General features: G+C 38.6%; 1 pseudogene; it reads right to left on the bottom strand.

Annotated features, from left to right (window-relative positions):
- On the bottom strand, positions 3,659-4,463 carry Gm9202 (predicted gene 9202; annotated as a pseudogene).

Below are 9,761 nucleotides of genomic sequence, written 5' to 3'. Positions count from 1 at the left end.
GCTTCTGTAAGGCAAAAGACACTGTCAATATGACAAAAAGGCCACCAACAGATTGGGAAAGGATCTTTACCTATCCTAAATCAGATAGGGGACTAATATCCCATATATATAAAGAACTCAAGAAGGTAGACTCCAGAAAATCAAATAACCCCATTAAAAAATGGAGCTCAGAGCTAAAAAAAAGAATTCTCACCTGAGGAATACTGGATGGCTGAGAAGCACCTGAAAAAAATGTTCAGCATCCTTAATCATCAGGGAAATGCAAATCAAAACAACCCTGAGATTCCGTCTTACACCAGTCAGAATAGCTAAGATAAAAAATTCAGGTGACAGCAGATGCTAGCGAGGATATGGAGAAAGAGGAACACTCCTCCATTGTTGGTGGGATTGCAAGCTTGTACAACCACTCTGGAAATCAGTCTGGCGGTTCCTCAGAAAATTGGACATAGTACCACCGGAGGATCCCACAGTACCTCTCCTGGGCATATATCCAGAAGATGTTCCAACTGGTAAGAAGGACACATGCTCCACTATGTTCATAGCAGCCTTATTTATAATAGCCAGACGCTGGAAAGAACCCAGATGCCCCTCAACAGAGGAATGGATACAGAAAATGTGGTACACTTACACAATGGAGTACACTCAGCTGTTAAAAAGAATGAATTTATGAAATTCCTAGACAAATGGATGGACCTGGAGGGTATCATCCTGAGTGAGGTAACCCAATCACAAAAGAACTCACATGATATGTACTCACTGATACGTGATATTAGCCCAGAAACTTAGACTACCCAAGATACAAGTTGCAAAACACATGAAACTCAAGAAGAACAAAGACCAAAGTGTGGTCATTTTACCCCTTCTTAGAACTTGGAACAAAACATCCATGGAAGTAGTTACAGAGACAAACTTTGGAGCGGAGATGAAAGGATGGACCATCTAGAGACTGCCGCACCCGGGGATCCATCTCATAATCAGCCTCCAAACACTGACACCATTGCATATGCCAGCAAGATTTTGCTGAAAGGACCCTGATATAGCTCTCTTGTGAGACTATGCCGGTACCAAGCAAGCACAAACGTGGAGGCTCACAGTCAGTTTTGGATGGATCACAGGGCTCCCCAGTGGAGGAGCTAGAGAAAGTACCCAAGGTGCTAAAGAGGTCTGCAACCCTATAGGTGGAACAACAATATCAACTAACCAGTACCCCGGAGTTCTTGTCTCTAGCTGCATATGTAGCATATGTATCATTGGGAAGAGAGGCCCCTTGGTCTTGAAAACTTTATATGCCTCAGTACAGAGGAACGCATCATATGAGGCCTATATTAATCGTATGTCTCCCACTTTTAATTTTGATGATTGTTTCTACCAACATGAGACTCAACCTAAGTTGTCAGTCTTTCTTATCAAATTTCTTCACAAGCACTTCTTTACCGCATTTGTGGTTCCATGTTTATCTTTTAAGGTGGTATCAGTGTACATCCCTGGCTGGACTGTGTGGCACAAGCTTGTATTGATTATTGATTTTTTCTGCTTCCTGAGTGCTGGGACTTCCAGATTGTGAACATATACCCTGCTTCTAACACCTCTTATATCAAACCTTTCAGTAAAAAAAAAAAAAAAAAAATAAGTGGATCATGGAGTTAAGTGTTAGATCAAAGGGTATTTTACAGGAGTAGATCTCAGAGGCCTGGATTATGTGAAACTCTATTGAAGTATGTAAAGTATGTAGTATTATAATTTTGCATGAAAAGGAGAAAGCATGTGGAATATTATTTAAGTTTTCTCTCTCTCTCTCTCTCTTTTTTTTTTTTTTTTTTGTTTTGTTTTGTTTTTTCGACACAGGGTTTCTCTGTATAGCCCTGGCTGTCCTGGAACTCACTTTGTAGACCAGGCTGGCCTCGAACTCAGAAATCCACCTGCCTCTGCTTCCCGAGTGCTAGGATTAAAGGCGTGTGCCACCACGCCCGGCTTCTCTTTTTTTAATGAAAGAAACTCTTGTTGTTGTTTTAAGATTTCTTTCTTTATTATATATAAGTACATTGTAGCTGTCTTCAGATACCCCAGAATAGGGTGTCAGATCTCATTTTGAATGGTTGTGAGCCACCATGTGGTTGCTGGTATTTGAACTCAGGACCTTCAGAAGAACATATTTAAGTTTTCATATTGAGCTTGGATTATATATTGAGATACATAATTAGTATCAGATGTACAGAATGCTGAATGTGAAACATGGCATTATTTTCTAGGGTAATTTTTTCTTTATGATAGATGATATAAAACATTATGTTAAAATATGTAAACCTAGAATATATATATATATATATATATATATATATATATATATAAAAATTCATGTGTCCATACATGTAAATTTTATTTATTTAGTTAGTTTAGATAGGCAGATGTTAAAGTACATTTTCTGTTTCCATCCATCCAGTCTTCCCAAGGTTATGCTTGCCACAGCTCAGCTATTTCCAGAAAGTCTAAAGATAAGCTGATATTATTTTCTGCTGTCTATCATTCCAGATTAGTGTTAAAAATTATCAAAATAATTCTTACTGGTTTAGACTAAATATGTGTTAGCATATCATACCTACAGGACAGTGTTGATAATTGTATAAATTTTTCAAAAGCAAAGGGTTTACCTTTTATTTAAAGCCTTTTAAAGCAACTTTACTACCTCATTTTATTATATTAAGACAGGGACTCGGTATAGCTTCACACATAGGCATAGCCCAGGCTGGCCTTTCACTGTGGGTTCCCATGCAGTATTCAATGAGGATTGGCAGCTCAATCAAACTGGGAGAAAGCGCTCAGCGTTAAAGATGGAATTCTTTCAAAAAGTTTCACATTAACAGAACATTTAATCATCTCATTGTCCAGCCGTTATTAAGTTTTTGTATTTGGAGGGGTTGGAGAGATGGCTCTGTGGGTAAGAGCACTGACTGCTCTTCCAGAAGTGCTGCGTTTAATTCCCAGCTCCCACACAGTGGATCACCCCATCTCTAACTTGCGTTCCAGGAGACTGCATGCCCTTCTTCTGGCCTTCAGCGGCACTGCATGTATATGGTGCGCTGACACATATGCAGGCAAACATTACAGATTAATTTTCCTTCATAAGTCCTCACATAAGCCCGTCAGGAACAAATGAAATGTTCTTCCACCCATCCTTCTACTTCTGATAGCTGGTAGTATTAAATTTTATTCTTTAGAATTATTTTCAAGACTGTTTATAACAATTTCTGATTTTAGTACAGAGGGAGGGTCCCATAGTGAAATGCTCTGCACTACAGTAGCTCTGATTCTGGTAGAGCTGCATATACATAAGGAGATATTTGGCTAAGAGCCAAGTGTAAACACATGATTCCCTTATGTCTCATGAGCACTGCAGTCTGAGAGCAGTTTTCTGTTGAATTTAACAATGTTGTGGGTGAAAGTTTCACAGTTCCATGTGAGACATCACGTTGGTGCTCAAAGACCACAACACTTTAGATCCTGGATTTTCAGGTTTAGGATTTCCACTGTGCTAAGGCGAGCTAGAAACACGGTACTTCAAAATTATTTTTAAATTTTTTTTGAACTACATTAGAGTAAATACCATTTGGCTTTAAGTGTCCTTATTCTCAAAGACTAAAACCAGTCTCTATTCCACAACTGCATTTGGTACAGTAAGATTTTATTTGAATATTTACGAAATAAATATTTTAATCACTAAGTTCTTCTTCATCGCTGAAGAATGCGCTTTTCTTTATCCTTGGTTGTCTAGAATAATCCGAGGTCGAGGGTTCCCCTGGGTTGGGTCTCCATTTGCTTTGCCGTTCTTCAATCTTGGCCTGCTGGAACGCTATGGCCTGACTCAGACTGTCCAGAGCCGGATCATCCCCTTTCTCTTCACTCACTTCTACTTCCTCAATTTCTTCTTCCGGTTCAGGGACTTTCCTTTTCTTCTTCTCTTTCATCTTTGGAGGCTCACACTCTCCAAGCATGCTTTTAGGACAGGCATAACTTAAGCGTCCACTTTCCCCACATTCATAACACTTAGATTTATCCAGTTTCGTCTTCGGATGAACTCCGGTGCTCTTCCATTGTCAATAGCGATGCTTGCCTTTATCACTCTACCAAATAGCTGTTTATTATTTATTGCTCTGGTGCAGTTTAAGGCAGAGTCTTTATCCAAAAACAAATAAATACAACCCGTTACTCTTCCTAGTATCTTTGCCTTTCATTATAGTAACCTTTACAACTTTGCCATACTTGGAAAATATCCGGTATAAATCATTGTTTGTTAGGGAGAAAGGCAAGTTGGATACATAAACTGTGCTTTTACTTGGCGCCAAGCCACCGCTCATTTCTTCGGCGCATCGGCGAAGCAGGGAGGAGGATGCGAGCCCGCGAAGGCTTCACCTCCGGCTGCCTTCCGCAGTGCGCAACAGCGTGGGCGTCCATGAGCTCAGCGCAGTCTATAGTAGCTTCCTTAACAGATATAGATCATGGCAAATCCACTCAGATTCAGTGTGTGTTCATGCATATGCTTGTGTGTGTGAATGTGTGTGTGTGTTCTTACATGTTTGAATGTGTTGTTTGTGGTGCATGCATGTGTGTGCAGACCAGACTTCAGCCTTGCTAGCTTTTCCACCACCTTACTCTCTGACACATGTTCTCCCAGTAATCCTGAAGCTCACCACTCAACTGTACTGGCTTGCCACTGAGTACCTGGCATTCTCTTTGCCCCTTCTTTAATGATAAAATTACAGATGTGTACTTCTGTGTCCAGCTTTTTATGTGAATTCTTGGAACCCATGCTCAGATCCTCATCTGCATGGCAAGCCATTTTGGTGCCCACAATCAACAGTTTTAAAAAAATTATTTAACTTTTAGTAAACTCACCAATGGACTCATAATGAATTAGCATGATAGAATCCAACATCTGAGAGTCAACAGTCTTAATTAATCAGAGAATAGCAAGGCCGATATGATGAGACTCTTATCATCTCAGAGAGTATGCTACCATCTATAGAACTGACATAATAATTGCTTCAAAACTACTGTTAGAATGCAGTGAAAAGCTTAGAGCTATTATTTTCACATTCCACATGCTTAAAATCTTCAGGCATTATTATTCCTTATTGCCTCCTGGGAACTGCATTGTATATAATGAAATTCATGAAAATGAATATACCTTATGTAAAATACAATTGAATTTTTTTCTAATGACTTGTTTAGTACAATGTATGTTCACATTGAAGAGTTTAACTATATACTTGCTCTTCCTTCATTTTTTTAATTCCTTGTCTGTTGTCAGAGAGAAGATTCCTACACCAGGAACATTTTTTTTTTCTCAGAGACATAAAAAGGTACAGATTGCAATATTTTTTAAAAGTTAAATATGAATGTTCTGGATCCTAAAATCAAGTTAATTTTCTTCTAATGTGCCTGGAAGTTTTCCAAGATTTAAATTGAATTTTCAATCTGATTTTCTGTAAAGGAATGATATTTTACATTATGCCTTTTTTTTTTTTTAACTTTAAGACTTAAGTCATCAAAATAATGCTTCTGGCAGGGTTTATGCTTACAGTATTGGGAAACAATTTGTTAGAAGTAGCTTGGTTTTCAGAATCTCCGTAGCATGAATATTTTGGAGACATGTTCAATGGCCATCTTCTAGAGAGAATAAATCCAGTTAAAATACCCACTTATAACCCCTTGACTTCTTCAATCTAAGACATAGCCTAAGCTGGAAAGAGGATTATCCCAGAGCCAAAAGGCTCATGACGAATGATCCAGTTGGGTGAAGCTCCTACTCCCATAAGGTAAATTGTCTATGAACTATGTAAAAAGGATCTGCTCTTCCCAAGGAAGTGAGACACTGTTAAACAACAAAATGACTTGCAAAATGCAATAAAGTGAAAGCTGCCTGGTACATAAATGTTGTTGACTATCTATCTACAATAGAAGATCCCGGGGAGATGCACTGCTCAGATACAGCTTATGGCTTCATCGAGTTTTCAGTGTAGTATAGCAAGGAGCACTCAATGAAACCTCAAACATCACATAAAAAAGAAGGAAGAGGTGGAGAAAATATTAATGAAAGCTCTTTGTGACTTGACAAATAACGATATTGTTGTCTCATATTTGACAAGTAAAATGCAATAATTTTTCTTAATTGATTTTATGTTTTCACAGGTTAAAACATAAGAAAAATGTATGCTAAGTAAACATTGAGAAATAGTACACAGAATAAAACAAATACGAATAGCTATTTTCTTAGGGTGACAATATTCATCTTTTCCATTTTTTCTTCTCTGCACTTTTTCAGTGTGGTAATAACTGTCCTTGCCAAGTTTCTGTAGGCATGTGTTCATCAGAGACACAAATACAGAGAACTCACTGAGGTCAGAGACATGCTATAAAATTTTTAGCTTGAAAGAACCAGACAGGGCTTAAACAGCTTTTATTCTGTAGTTCTAAGAAAGGGATTTGCATATGAATAAAAGCAGAGAGTTTGAACACATTTCCAAAGGACTGACAAGGCAACTCTATGCAAAACACTAACTAAATCAGTGTTCTAAAGAAATCCACCAAGGAAAACCATCAAAAGATTCAAAGTCCACATTTGACAAGTAATGTCCTTTGTCGCACTCTACATGCTGCTTTTTCTAATATTTTAATTAACATGAGATTTCCACTCTGGTCCCTTTCGTCATTTCTCTTCCTTCTTTCTCAGCAGTTTAGGAAGATGTGGGAAGGTAACATACAAATTTAGAGAGAGGAAGTAGAAACCCTTCAGTAGAATAGATATTGTCTACATTTTTCCAAAACCCAGGTAGAAAATGGTGATCTCTAGAAGAAGTTTTGCTTAACAATAATTATCATGTACTTATGAAAAATATTAGGAAGCTATAAAAACTTGAAAAATTATAAGTGAATCTTATTGTTATAATTTTAAATACACTTTCAACTTTGTTCATAATATAGTGCACTTCTCTGTCTCTGTTTCTCAGCCTTGCTCTTTGTCTGTCTCTGTCTCCCTCTCCCTCTCTGTTTCCTTCTCCCTCTCTGGCTCTCTCTCTCCCTCTCTGGCTCTCTCTCTCTCTCTCTCTCTCTCTCTCTCTCTCTCTCTCTCTCTGTCTCTCTCTCTGTATGTATGTTCGAGTGTCTGTGGTACAGTCATGAGTATGGATGAATGTGGACATGGAAAAATGAACATGTGACCATGTCTGTGCCTTAGCAAATGGAGGCCAAAGGTTAATCATTTTTCAGGTATTATCTACTTTGCTTCTGAGGTACAAATATATTGGCCAAAATATTGCCAGGTAGGCTAGACTGGCTGGCCAGAGAGTACCAGGGAAAGGATTACTAACGTGTGTCTGCCACCATTACAGACATTTTTTTGTGCCTTGCATAAAGCAAACTCAGGTCCTCCAGTTTGCATGGCAAATGTTTTACCAAGTCAGTTGCCTTCCTCTTAGCCCTCACTTTGTTTTGTAGGTGAGAAAGATGACACACAGAACAACTAAGCTCTGTTTTATCTATGTGACACTGTAGCTGAGACTGCCTTGGGATCAGCATAAGCATGTATCATACACATCTGCTAACCTCTGCAGAGGATTAAAAGGCTTAGAAGATGCACAGCAGCAGTTTACTTGATGAGTAGGTGCCATATATTTTCAGAGGGTGACAGATGTGACTCCAGAAGTGTAGACAAGCAAGACCATTCTGTTACCAGGAGTGAGTTTCCTCACAATGTCTTTACTTTATGAGGCTCTGAATAGTTTAAGTGTAAAGCTCCATTTGTTTCAGCTAATAACAATATGATGATGGTAGCCTAAAACTAGAGACGTTGGGAGGATATCTGAAATCTTATCAATGTGTGCTCACTTACAGGGTTCAGAAAGTGGTAGATTTATTTCCCATGCCTAACATGTAAGATCCTTTTCATTTATCTTCTCTTGGGAATCTCCAGGGTCAGATTCCACTATATTTGTCCAACGGCGTATGCCTTACTTGGCAATGCAGTACTGCATCGTGATGTAAAAGAGCAAGTGTAAGATTCTATTACAGGCATACTCATGATACTGATTTAATAATGTTTTACTGTTTATGAAGAACATGAAGTAGTAGAAATTGTGGAAAGCTGAGTCAGGATTATGTAGGCGCACTCGCTGAGGAGCCCTTGTACTGTGATAACATTATCTTTCTCCTCCAAACACCTCTTAGAAGACACTTAAGAGCCGTGGGAGTGCCAGGCAGTGGTGGCCCATGCCTTTCATTCCAGCACTTAGTAGACAGAGGCAGGTAGACTTCTAAGTTTGAGGCCAGCCTGAGAACCATCCCTGCCTCCCCCGCTAGCCCCCCCCCAAAAAAAACAAGCCATAGGAGAACATAAACAGAGAGTAAAGCAAGACTTGAACCTAAATATTGTGTTCTGAGAATGTTCTCTAACTTCCAATGTGCTCCCATCCGGACCATGACTCTCTCTTCATGATATAAGCCTGCACGGGAGGTTTTGATATATGTGATTAAATAGCACAATATATTAAAGAAATTTTGACTGAATATCAGTTTTCTTTTTAAAAACATTATCTATTTATTTTTGTATACGTGAGTACACTGTAGCTGTCTTCAGACATATCAAAAGAAGGCATCAGATTCCATTACAGATGGTTGTGAGCCACCATCTGGCTGCTGGGAATTGAACTCAGGGTGTCTGGAAGAATAGTCACTGCTCATAACCACTAAATTATCTCTCTAGCCCCTGAATGTCAGTTTTCTCCTAAGACAACATCACTGTAAAAATTCTACTAATCTCTGAATACAATGAAGTGCTCAGTAGCAGAAAACTCACTGGATGCCTGGGTTCTCTTCTTACTAATTTAAAGAGTCATATCTTTGGGGTTGTTAACTTCCTGCTGTATGACCATGGCCATGATTTATTGCCAAGTAAGACATATGCCATTGGGTAAAGGTAGTGGAATCCTCCTCTGGAGATTCCAGGTAGAAGATGTTCATCCTCTCAGAGATGAAGGGGAAAGGGAAAGAGGCATGGGGGAGGGACTATGGGAGGAGATGACTAGGAGGGGGCAGCGAACAGGATGTAAAGTGAATAAAAAGCAAAAAAAATTAGAAAAGCTTTATGTTACAAATGCAGGAAACAAAGAATAGATAAGTTAATAGTTTTGTTGTTGTTTGTTTGTTTTCTGGAAAAAGCTGGGGAATCTAGAAATTCAGCATGCTAAATGCTTCCTCCCTTGCACTCCTCCTGGATCTCTCTATTGTGCAGCTGTTCTTTGTAAACACCCCGTATTTCATCAAATATGTTGAGCTTGTGAGTTGGTAAAACCTGATAAAGCTCCCCAACGGCTCTTGACTTTACCTGGCTCTCTTTAATTAGATTGTACAGAACAATATTGGCTAACGTCATTCCTCCTGGGTTGCAATTAACTTAATCCAAAGTATCCTTCAGCCTTTAGTGGGCTTTTGATCTGGGAGTGTTGTTTTGTTCAGGCTATCTCAAGCTCATTGATCTGATGGGTCCTGAGTAACACTGATAATGGAGGTCATTCGCTCCAATTAATTTTAACTACTTTTTGGCTTTTGATGAAGTAGATAAAATGGATACTCATCTGTATTGTATCTTTCTTTAATAAATGCCTTTATGAAAGCGTTTTTTTTTTAGATAAACTCATTTTCAAATAAATATATTATGTGTAAATGATCTTGAGAAAATAATAACTTTCAAAATTCTCTCTTGTGTCCTT

The sequence above is a fragment of the Mus musculus genome, chromosome 12 (genome assembly GCF_000001635.26).
Source record: "Mus musculus strain C57BL/6J chromosome 12, GRCm38.p6 C57BL/6J".
NCBI classification, from domain to species: domain Eukaryota; kingdom Metazoa; phylum Chordata; class Mammalia; order Rodentia; family Muridae; genus Mus; species Mus musculus.
This window is presented reverse-complemented; position numbering and strand designations above follow the sequence as displayed.